Source organism: Arachis ipaensis, chromosome B8 (genome assembly GCF_059453495.1).
Source record: "Arachis ipaensis isolate K30076 ecotype BB chromosome B8, ASM5945349v1, whole genome shotgun sequence".
Classification (NCBI taxonomy): Eukaryota; Viridiplantae; Streptophyta; class Magnoliopsida; order Fabales; family Fabaceae; genus Arachis; species Arachis ipaensis.
Window position 1 is genome coordinate 119,662,517 of NC_142443.1, and position 12,642 is coordinate 119,675,158.

Consider the following 12,642-nt stretch of genomic DNA (forward strand, 5'->3'; position numbering starts at 1 on the left):
CATATCCGTCACAAGATTCAAGCTTAAACCATAAGTAAATTTAAAACATTAACTTTAAAACCACAATGAAAAAGGGTAATCTAACTTAGTGGATTTCTAATCTAACAATTCTCCACTGTCCCACAGCCTTCGTCAGCCTAACCGCCATGCGATCCCATCGCCACCTCCTTTCGAACCTCCTCAATCCCAGTAAAATACACAGATAATAACAATGCAAGTAAAGCACTAGTATAAGCATGTACATCAAGTAATTCAATAAGCATTTAGGCATGTTAAACACTTAGGCAAACAGTACAAGTCGGCAAAGAAAACAAACAGATAGAATATGCACATGATGAATGTCTGTCCTATTTGGCTGTAATATCACATTGTCGGTTCAACTGCCAACCCGACACATCTCCATGGAGATGTTGCCTTTCAATCACGAACATAGATACGGGAACCCCCCACGGCTATAGTGTGGGGCACACTCATGTGATCCGAAAAGATACGAGCGGGATACTCTACCTCAGACCTCACATCTCAACGTAAGCGGGATTAACCACCGTCCTTGTCAGGCGCTGATAAACCCATATTTCATGAGTTATTTTATGCGTAGTTTGAGTGATTTATTCAATCCTTCACACACTTATTCATATTAATTGCATGGTTTTACTTTCCCTTCCTTATTATGTGATGTATGTGAAAAACATGTTCCTAAGCTTTAAAATTAATTATTTTAATTACCTTTATTTCCATTCGATGCCGTGATTAGTGTGTTGAGTAGTTTCAGATCTTCTAAGGCAGAATGACTTAAAGGACGGAAAAGGAAACGTACAAAAATGGAAGGAAAGTGCGAAACGGAGTTTTGCAGAAACTGGTATCAACGCGATCGCATGGACGACGCGATCGCATGCCAGAAGCGAAGAAGCAGCGACGCGGCCGCATGACTGACGCGACCGCGCGCCTTAAGTAGAACGCATACGACGCGGACGCGTGACTGACGTGACCGCGTGGCAAGGAAAAGCTCCAGATGACGCGACCGCGTGACCCATGCGGACGCGTGACAGAGGCCACGTATCAGAATTCACAGAATACGCCCCCCAGTGATTTTTGAAGCCCTTTTGGCCCAGATCCAAGTACAGAACACACAGATTAGAGGTTATAAAGTGGAGGAATGCATCCATTCAAAGAGAGCTCGCCAATTTTCACTTTCCATGATTTAGATTTAGTTTGAGAGAGGTTCTCTCCTCTTTCTCTTAGGATTAGGATTTAGGACTTCTCTTGGTTTTTAAGAGTAACTCTCGATCCAGGTTTAGTATTTACTTTAATTTATGTTTCCATGCTACTTTTACTTTAATGCTTTTATTCGTATCTATAAATGTTGCCAATTTGGCTTATGAATTATTCCATGTTATGATTTGAATTAATGATTATTTGAGGTATTTCAGTTATTCATTGCTTTCTCTTTAATTTGTGTTACCATTGCTTTCCTTCTAAGGACATTTTTTTTATTCCAGCAATTTTACTTTTTCCCCTTTTGGTCTTGGTTAAGAAATCAGTAACTCAACATTATCAAACTCAACATAACTGATAATCGCCATCTTGCTAATTGAACTGAACTTCAATAATCCCAACTTTTTCTTAGGAATTAAATAGGATTTGAAGGTCAAACTAATTAGTCCCTTGACTTTCCTTTGCTTTAGTAAAGGTTAACTAAGTGGAATTTAGATTCAACTTTCATTATTGTTGAGAGAGATAACTAAGTTGGACTTCTAATTTCTCTTACCTTGCCAGAAGTTTGCTTTACAATATTTATTTATTTTAATTGCCATCTACTTTACTTGTCATTTAAATCACTTGCTTCTCACCTTCTAAACCCCGATTACAACCTTTATAGCCAATAATAAGAACATACTTCCTTGCAGTTCCTTGAGAAGACGACCCGAGGTTTGAATACTCGGTTAACAATTTTTAAAGGGGTTTGTTACTTGTGACACCCAAAACGTTTGTACGAAGGGATTTCTGTCGGTTTAGAGACTATATCTACAACGCGACTGTTTTTTTTGAACTTCTTTACTGGCAAAAATCCTAACGTCAAAATGGCACCGTTGCCGGGGAACTGCTAATGTGTGCCTTATTATTGGTTATTTTAAATATTTTTCTTTTGCTTGTTTATTTATTTTTGTTTTTCCTTTTTATCTTTATTTGTTACCATGAACTCTCACCCCTCTCGCTTTGAGTTTGATTCTAACTTTGTTGAAGGAAATAGAAGTTACAGCAGGAATATGCATCAAGGTCAGACCAATCAAGGATGGATGGAGCCAAGAGGATCTAATCAACCCTTTAAGCAGCAACACCCTCCGAGATATCCTGGACAAAGACCATTCTACCGTGCATACCCAGCTGAAAGATATGGTGGACAACCTTGTAACTACCAACAAGCCCCACCCCGTGCATATAAACCATCCTTTCAGCATAACCTCGAACCACCACACTCACAAGCTTCTCTTCACCATTCGCCACCATATGATCCTTCCCTACCCCAGTACCAATCCAATCACTCCCAAATATCGCCACTTTCCTATGTATCATGTCCAAATCCGGCAACCCGAGAAGCAGAGGATCGCCTAAAGGAAACAGTAAATAAACTTCAAACAACCATTCGACAATTGGAGCAAGCAGTAATTCAATGGGTTTCTAGGCGCTCAAATACACAAGGATCAGCCACAGCCCCATGTGAACAGTCTAACGAAGAGCGTAGCATGAAAGAGATACCAGAAACTCCAGTGGACAAGACAGAGAATGAATTCGTACTAGAACAAGTAGAAGAAGCTGTCATTGTTCAAGAAGAAGAGTTGGTTGAAGATCTAGGAGATGCTGAACCTCCATGGGAATCCAGAACTGAGGAGAACTCCGTCAAGGACGCTACAGTTGATGCTAAGGAGGATATTGTACAATCTCCAAGGCAAGTTGTTTATGAGGAATCAGACGGAATAACCCAGGACACAAATTCCCTTGATGATGATAGTCACAAGTCAAATTCTCTTAGTAACGAACTGGCATTCGCAAGTGAATTCTCTGAGGTCGAAGAATCTTCCCCAAGTAAATATGAAGACGATGCGGAGGTAGATTTCTCTCAACCTCCAATCTATGACTCAAGTGATGAGGAAGACATAGAAGACTTTGACCAGGACACAGATACAATTGTAGAACCTTGCAAGGAAGTGGAGGAATTCACAGAAGAGCACAAGGGAGTAGAACTTACAGAACCACCGGAAACACCTATCCCAAGGCCATTACCACCTAATACAAGCTTCAAGTGGGTACAATCCTTAACCTATAACTTTACTTATTCACTTGAATATGGTTTGCTTGAAACAGATGGCCAGCTTAGAGCTCTTTGCGACTTTAAGAGTAAGAGGGAAATGGCTCGTACTCAGAGTTGGTTCACAAGGTTCAATAAGGTTCCACGCTTCACCTCGAAGTACACGGATTGGTATCATGCTCAATTGCATGGATCACAGAGAACGTTTGGTCACCATGGTGAGATTTTACTCTTTAAACCGCCCGGATGGAGACATGTAGATCAAGACGGAGGCGGATTTAAAAGCAAGGCTTGGGATCCTAGAGTTTATTCTGACGTTTGTCACCCCGGGAGCCTAACAATCTGTTTAAAGCTGTTCAGAAGCTTTGCATGCCTAGTTTGGGATCCCGGAGGCTATTGGCATTCTAAGCACTAGTGGAGATTTTTGGACGAATTTAAACATAAGCCGCCATAGCAGGAAGCTCCTCCAATGTCCAACTTAAGGACTTTAACTAAAAGTGCTAGGTGGGAGACAACCCACCATGGTATGGTCGCTTCTTTTTCAATTTAATTCTTGTTAATTGCTTTCATTTTTATTTTCTTTTCATTTTACTTTATTGAACCTGGAATCATGCATAGCATTCATATTAATCATTGCATTCTGCATTTATCTTACATAAAAAAAGGGATGCACGACGCGACCGCATGCCCCATGCGATCGCGTCATATTGCGAAAACACTATCCACACGACCGCGTCATCCACGCGGCCGCATGACCTGGAGATCGGCGTAAATATCCAATGTCCAGAATGTTAGGCTGGAATCGTGCGGCCCTTGTGCGTTTTGCACAAATTGGCCCACGCGATCGCATGCCCCATGCGATCGCGTCACTTGCACAATACCAATCCCACGCGACCGCGTGAGCGACGCGATCGCGTCGCATGGATTGCACATCACCCCAGAAGGAGACAGAGAGTTGCGCTGAAACGGTGCTGGAGTCGTGCATTTAGCACAATTTCCAGCGACGCGATCGCGCGACCCACGCGATCGTGCGACCCACGCGATCGCGTCATCCCCTCTTCCACCCCTTTCATGCGATCGCGCGACCCACGCGATCGCGTCACCCCATTATCACCCCCACCACGCGACCGCGTCCCCCACGCGATCGTGTGGATTTGAAAATATAACCCCCCCAACCACGCGAACCCTATCAGTCACGCAGCCCCCAACCCTCTTCTCCCTCTCTTCTTCTTCTACTCTCAACCACCACCCAGCTACCATTGCCGCCGCCCCGACCACCGCCCCTAGACGCCACCGCCACCTACACCCTTCCTTCCCCTTCCCTTCTTTCTTCTTCTTTCTTACTCCTCCACCCCCTTTCCCGCCACTACCCTCCGCGAACCACCACCCACCACCGCCGGCCATCCCAGCCGTGCCACCCCCTCCCCTATTTCACCCATTACCCTTCCCAAAGCCCCTACCCCCTAACAGCAGCAACCGCTGTGCCCAACACCGCCAGCCGCCGTGCCGGACGTCACCGCCAGCCACCGTGCCAACCACCGGATGCCACCATCACCACCACCCAACCACCTTCCTGCCTACTCTCCTTATTCAGCCTTCCAGGTTCCGCAACACGCAATCCCTTTTATCTGTTCATAGTTCTTCTTATTTTTTTCCGTTTCTGTTCATAATTAGGATAGATAGTCTTGCATGTTGTAGTGGATTTTAGGTTGTTAGGTAGATTAGGCTGTGGTTAGTGGCTCTAGGTCTGTTTATTTGCACTGTTCTTGCTTCTGTTTTATCATTTTTGCACATCTGCTGTTGCCGTAATCTTGTTCATATGCTGTATTTCTTGTATATTGCTGCTCTTTACATTGAATTTTCATGTTTATATTATATATTTGTACCTGCAGCTTGACTTTTTAATTCATATGAACTGCCTTGTTTGCTGTTTATTTTTCGGGATAATCCAATTTTAGCCGGAATGCTGCCCAAATTTCTATAAAAATGTTTTCATTCATATTTCAGTTTGGCAATTTGAACTCTGTTTTCCACTGCTTTAACCAAACCATTTCATAATTGCCAGGGCATGCTTTCTTATCCTTTTTGATTTCCTAGTTTATAAACCGCATTTGTGATGTTTTGATTCCAATTTTTGCTTTCTTTATATCTATTTGAATCATCATCTACTTATTTTTCTTGTTTGGTTATGAGTCACTATAGTTCCTACCTGTGAATCCTTGTTACATGGAATATTTTCTTTATGCCACTTACCTTAACCCACTTTTTACTGACTCACCAATTTTAATTTACTAACTCCTCTTTCAAATTCTAACCTTACTAACCTTTTCAAAAATCTATTTTCTGATTTTTTTTCACTTTCCTCTAACTTTCTAACCATGGCATAATGACACTTTTTTCTGTTTAACTTGAATTCTGATACATTTTGGATTGTAAATTCTTCTTTTCCAATTTTTAAACTACTATACAATCCTTAATACACCATTACTTAACTCATTTACCTATTTCCCATTCTCCTTTCCCGCTTTGAGTTTTCTTTGTTTAATTGCCTATTTGCTTCCATATTTTTATCCATATCCTGGTTTTCCATTTTTCAGGATGTCTGCCTCACAGAGGAAAGGAAAAGGCAAGGCTACTGGCAAGTGCAAGAGAGGAGATTCCTCCCGGTCCATCATTGACCTAATGCATGATTCCTCATGGCGGGAGAAGAACTTTACACAGCAGGAAAAACCTGACCAGCTGCTCCCTGCAAATGATTCAATAAAATTTGCAAACCGATACTGTGAGCTGAAGTATCTGGCATTTGCAAACTTCAGGAATCTATACCTGGAGAGAACTCTGAGGATTCCAGAAGCACTCCAGCAGTACACCACTGAGCAAATCAAGCAAAGAAGCTGGTTCTTTCTGGAGAAAGCACTGACAGAGGTCAATGCATCTTGGGTCAGGGTATTCTACTGCAATTACTACATCATCACCCTCGATGCAGTGAACCTGAGAGGAAAGCAGATTTTGGTCACTGAGGAGGCCATAGAGGACATTCTCCGGCTCCCAGCCAAGTCCGATCAGCCTGATGGTTATACAAAGGCTGAGGAGGACATGCGCCTGATGCTATTTGATTGGGATGCTGTGAAGGCACGGATAGCTCTCGACCTGACGGTTCCTTGGGAGATGGGTCAGGACACCACTATGCCTAGAGGGATCAAGAGGGCGTACTTAAATGATGAGGCTCGGTTATGGCACCAGATCTTGAGCAACTATGTGATGCCGAGTACTCATGAGACGGAGATCCCAGCTGCTATGATCACCCTCCTATGGTGTGTGATGGAGGATAAGGACCTTTATCTGCCACGCTTTATCCGGCATTATATGGCCAGGGTCCACGTCCGAGGCACCCTCCCTTTTCCGTATCTGGTTACACATCTAGGCCGTCGAGCTGACGTGCCATGGGAGGATGCCGATGAGAGACCACCAGCGGCAGACTGCAGGAAGATCATTCCTCACAGCAGGAACTTCCTAGCTTTGGGCTACAGACCACCACCCTTCACTGCTACTGATGAGACAGCCCCACCGTCTGCTGGACCCTCTTCATCCACGGCTGCCCCTGCTGCCCCTGCTGCCACCACTGCACCTCCACCTGCCTCTGAGCCCGTATACCACCTCTTCCGACAGCTTGATCAGATGGAGCGCCGTAACCGGCGCCGGTATGAGAGATTGGAGCGTTGCAGCCAGCGACGCTATTCGCATCTGAAGCTGATGATCTGACAGGGTGGTGACATCCCCTCCGAGTCCGACACACCATCAGAGCCATCAGAGGAGGAGGAGGATGAGCCCCAGGAGGAGACCCATCCGCAGGCAGGCACAGAGCAGGCTGCACCACATCAGGAGGTTACGCATCAGATCGAGGCTGCAGATCCGGAGATCCCGATCCAGTCAGCACCGCCTCTACAGCAGCCAGACCCTCAGCCCACCACCACCACAGAGCCTCCAGCTACCATCCCTACCAGTGATGACACCCGTTCACACCCAGCTTGACTGAGCATCAGGGACGATGCTTCATTTTAAATGTGGGGAGGTCGCCATCTCTGGCGTTTTATTTTGGTGAACCACTACATCTCTTTTTTCTTTTATTTTGGATATTTTTCTGTATTTTTCTTTTTACTGTTATTTTCTGAGTACTTTTACATTGCTACTTTTATGTATTTTTACTCTATTTTCGCATTTTGCATTTTTAGTTCATATTTTTAGTTATTTAGTTTAGTTTGCAATTTTGACTTATTAGTGGATTAATTAGTATAGTTTACCCTTTTTAGCATAAGATAGCATAGTTTAAATTGAAAAATATAAAAAGGAAGTAAGCTAGGAAATTGAACATAACAGATTTAAATCCATAAACCTTGTATATATAGCATTACATCATATAGTTAAGTTGACAACATTTCATCAAGGAGGAACATTAAAACTTTAAAGGCTACCCTAAATAATTTTTTATGAGAATAATGGAAATTTTTAACTAAACCTGCATAACATATATGAATGATATATGATGTTTGAGTTAGAGAACACACAGCCTGTGAGTCTTGAGCTTAATTGTATGGTTGCATTCAAACCATAATTTCATTCCTGTGTATTTCGCTTCTTTTTATTCTGATGTTCTTTACTTTGCTTTAATCTATATGTCCAATTATAGAATATAGAATATAGATACATACCAAAAGAATGATTGAGGCCATCATTTGATTTTAGCTCACTTACCCCAAAATAACCTACCTTTCACATCACCCTTGTTATCCCCCTTGAGCCTTTAAAATCCCTTTTATTCTATTTAGCCACACTACTAGCCTTAAGCAGAAAAATAAAATAAAATCCCAAGTTGAATCCTTGGTTAGCTTAAGATAGAAAATTATGAATAGATTAAAATATGGGAAACCTATTGGGAACATGGATGATATAAACAAAAGGTAAAAAAGTTGAAAGAAATAAAATAACTCCAAAAATTTGGGAAACATGCTCATGAGAAATCAAAATGATTTAATTACCATGTGCATTAAAAAAAAAGAGAGAAAAGTTATTTTTTTCAGCATTTAATAAAAAGGGATACAAAAGAATTCCCCAATAAAAGCAATGCACATGAGATAAAAATAAAATTGAAACATGAGCATGTAACAACAAGTGGGATAATATGGGAAAATTGGTAAAGAAGTTTGTTCTACTAAATATGTATGTTAGGTGAGATCTTATCTAATTAAGGGTTCACTTATTAGCTCACTTAGCCTTATACATATATCCTTACCTTTACCTTTGTAAGACCCCAGATTTTGAAAATTAAATAATAAATTATTTATGATTTATTTTATTTATTCGAAAGCATATTTTCAGAAATTTTTGTATTAATTGAGTACTTTTAATTATTGATTTAAGGCTTTAGCGATTTAAAAACAATGAGGATTTTATATGCTTCAATTTGAATAATTAGATTTTTAACTCTATTTTATAATTTAAAGAAAATTAATTTGATTATCTCCAAATATTGAATTAGAATATTGAGTTGAAAATAATTTGTAGATGATGATTAAATGATAATTTTGTGGATATTATTAATGGATTTGGAATTAGTTTTCAATTACTATATTATTCTTTAATTTTATTAAAATTATTAATTACCCAAAATTCCCAATTTCATACCCAAAACCCTAATCCCCAAATTTAAACCCTAACCCTATTATCCAATTCACCTACACGTATAACCCCTACCACCTGTGCATTCTTCTATTAGCCACGCTCACACTCCCTCATGACTCACTTACCACCGCCAACCTCTACACACAATACAACTTCAGCAAACAAAATGGAAAAGAAAAGAAGAGAAATCAGAGGAAGAGAAATGAGAGATGGAGATCCAGAGAGTGAGGGAACCGCGAGGAAGAAGAGAAGGAGAAGGGCGTGGCGTTGGCGGCTGGGTACCGCCGCCGTTCAACTCTTCGTCGCGCCGTCCACGTCAAGCTCGTCCCATCACTGTCATGTCACGAAGGAAGGGTCGCCGCCGTTCGTGCCTTGCCGTCACCATTCGCGGAGGGAGAGGAAGCAAATGCGCCAGAGGAGCTGTTGTCGCAGCCATTGTTGCCGCCGCTGCCGCCGTGACCGCGGGCGTAGTCCGCCGTCGGGTCGTGTGCCACTGATGGTGGTGAACCAAACGTCGCCCTTGATGCTGGAGAAGAACCCCAGAGTTGCTGTTCTGGTTTCGAATCCTCCCTTTCTGAAACTGTAACCCTCTCATTCTTGTTCTGCTTCAAACTTATCCCTCTGCCATGTTCTTGTTCTGATCATAGTCACATGTATTCTTATTTTAGCTCTGCCACTTTGCTTCTAATATCTGCTACAACTAGTGTTGGTGTCGGTGTCGATGCTGTTTTGGGACTGTTGTAGCTGTTGCTGGTTCTGTGTGAGGTTACTGCTGCTGCGAGATAGGAAGAAAAAAAAAGGGAGATTGTCGCGGTTATGGATTTCTTGGAGTTTCGGTTAATTAAGGTAGGGGATTTGTTTTAAAAATAAATGTTTTAAGTTATGAATGTCATTAAAATTAAATGAGTAACTGCAAATGGTTTATGGTTGCTTTGCGTGAATAATTGTTGGAATTGAGTTGAATCATGGTTGTAGTTGGTGATTGGTTTAATGATTTAATGTAGTAATTATTGACGATGTTGTGTATTTTGAATTTATACTTGCTGTTAGTACTTGTTGATGTTGATTTTGTGTATGGAGTGTTGCTATGGTTGCTGGAAATTCATTTGATGAATCAGAACTTGATATGTTGTTATAGATGAGATGCTGAAGAATGGATGCTGTGGTAATATGGTTACGTTGCACCTATGATATAAAATTGTAATATATTGAATTAAGAGTTCTTGGGCAACTTTGGTTAGTCAAAAAAAAGTTAGAAATGTGGTTTTAGATGAATCCTAGGCTTGAATATAAGATTTGGCATGAGAGGTTGTTGGAAGTGCATTATGCAGAATTTCTGCATAATTGGCAGCAGAATGAACGAATTTCTGGGAACATTCCAGATCATAATTTTAGATGAAATTATTTTTCTATGAAACTTTAATGTGTTTTTAATGTCTCGTAAAAATTTCAGAATTAATTGATAAGTGGATTGGGAGAAATGAATTTTTGAAGATTGATGGTTTCAGCAGAAAATTCTGTTTCTTTACTGCAGAAGCACCAATTTCCAATTCACTTAATTTATAATTCTGATGAGTATTTGGGCTGAAACCAACGGCAGTTTCAAGCTTTATGTGTCTAAAATATTCAGTTTAAATTTCGTGTCAAAACTCTTTTTAACCAATTAGATATGTTGCAAAAAGTGTGAGTTGCTTGTTGGATTTTGAAAACAGATTTGTATAAGGCAGGACTGTGTTCGTAACCTCATAACTTTTACATGTGACATGGTAATAATCTAAAATTTAGTTTTCTAGAAAGCTGGAAGAGTTGTTTTTAAGTACATGAATTTTGAAAGGCAATGGGTGAGAATTGGATTTTTAGTGAATTTAACAAATTTACTACTCGCTGCTGTTTTTTCTGCAATGATAGTAGAATTTTTGAAAGATTTGTACAAATTTCAATTATGGTAGGAATGCCCCAGAACCAAGTTTTATTTTCTAAACCCGTGTTTTTACAATAACTAAAGGGATTAAAGAGAGTATAATGACCAATTAAGAATGTTTACCTAGTAAATTGTTGAGGAAAGTTTGAACGTTGTTAAAGTTGAGGGAACCCGTAAGGGTGGTTTTAGTGCTATTTTAGAGGAGATTATGTCCGAATTCCTATAAAAGTTCAGGAACTTAGTTAAATGTAAATGTGTAAGTTGTCTCCAAGAATGTTTAAGGTTAATGGGTGATGCGGAGGTATGTATAATTAGACGGTGGTGCGGAGGTATGTATAGTTAGGCGGTGATGTGGAGGTATGTTTTACAGTGTTGGTGATGCGGAGGCATGATAAAGAGAAAGTAAAAGAGAAACCATGTTTGAAAGAGATAATTGAAATGAATAAGTAAATTATGAAAAGTGTATGTTGAATGGGCCTTGTGCCAAACTGCTAATGCGAAAGTGCCCGCCTAATGGATAGCCTGAGATTGCTAATGCGGGAATGTTCGCCTAATTGATAGCACTGTTCCTTACTGTGATACACATTGAACTGTTATTATAATGAGGCCTAATTGACACGGGTAACCGTGATGCCAAGGTGTCTAATTGACACAGTAAAGGGACCATATTCGGGGTTCACTCCGAGTAACGTCGGGTTGCGGGTAGACAACTGACGCATGAGCTCATGGCCTGCGCTAGGAACAGGCATGCATCATCTTGTTTGCGCATTTATATTTGATTGCGTTTGCTTTATTTTGTTTATTTGTGACTGTGCTGTTGTTTTGGTGATTTTCTTGTGTGTTTGATGGATATTTTACTTGAGTTGTGGTCTTAATAATGTATTTAGGAAAGTTGTTTATGGATAAGGAATTGTTAATGTGACTGGGATTTTATTTAAGTAATGAGATTTAAAGAAAGGAATTTAAATCTGTTTTAAGTGAAATTGTTTTTATGATATGAATTAGCTATTTGTATTTACTCTATATATTGCGGCGTTCACGTTCCCTACTGAGAACGTGTGGCTTTGTTCTCACCCCAAAGTTTTTAAAAAAAACTTTTCAGAGGTACAGACAGGATGGCTAGTTCAAGAGCTACAGACATAGAAGGCTTGTTTGGCTAGTTGCTTTTGGGTTTATTCCCCTCGCCCTTGATGTTGTAAAGTGTTGTATTTTTACAGAGGGATAGGTTTGTATTTAAGTCTTGTATGAATAATTATTATGTATTAATCTTAATTATGTGAGTATATGTTTATCTGACATAGTTGAGTTTGAAGTATATACCAAACTAAAAGGAATTTCGTTTTTCTTAAAAACTATCGACCAGTTAACGTGTAGAGGCTCAATATTAAATAGCTAATAAAAGGAAAATAGAGTCGTAACGCCTTACTCTTAGTACGATCATGACGTGCTAGAAGTTAAGGTGTTACAACCTTGGCCCCATTACAACCTTAACTAAAGACCTCATGACTTTTGGTATGACTGTACTCTATAATTGTTGATTGGTTAGATGAAGAACAAAGTTATAGAAAGTAAGAATAAAAAGAAAAGTAGAGTGAATAAACCCAATAAACACTGAGTGACTAGAGGGTAAACACAAATTCCAGTGAAGGTTCAATAACTCATCAACATATATCTGTGCTTAAATTTACTAATTGTTTTGCAAGTTTGTACAATATTTTTATTTCCCATCTCATTT

At 40.2% G+C, this 12,642-nt stretch overlaps 1 long non-coding RNA gene across 1 annotated transcript; it reads left to right on the forward strand.

Annotated features, from left to right (window-relative positions):
• Positions 1-9,165: 9,165 nt before the first annotated feature.
• LOC107614544 (uncharacterized) lies at positions 9,166-12,205 on the forward strand. Its single transcript, XR_001614483.3, has 3 exons — positions 9,166-9,568; positions 9,655-9,832; positions 12,010-12,205. It is a non-coding gene; the product is annotated as an uncharacterized LOC107614544 (long non-coding RNA).
• Positions 12,206-12,642: the final 437 nt, after the last annotated feature.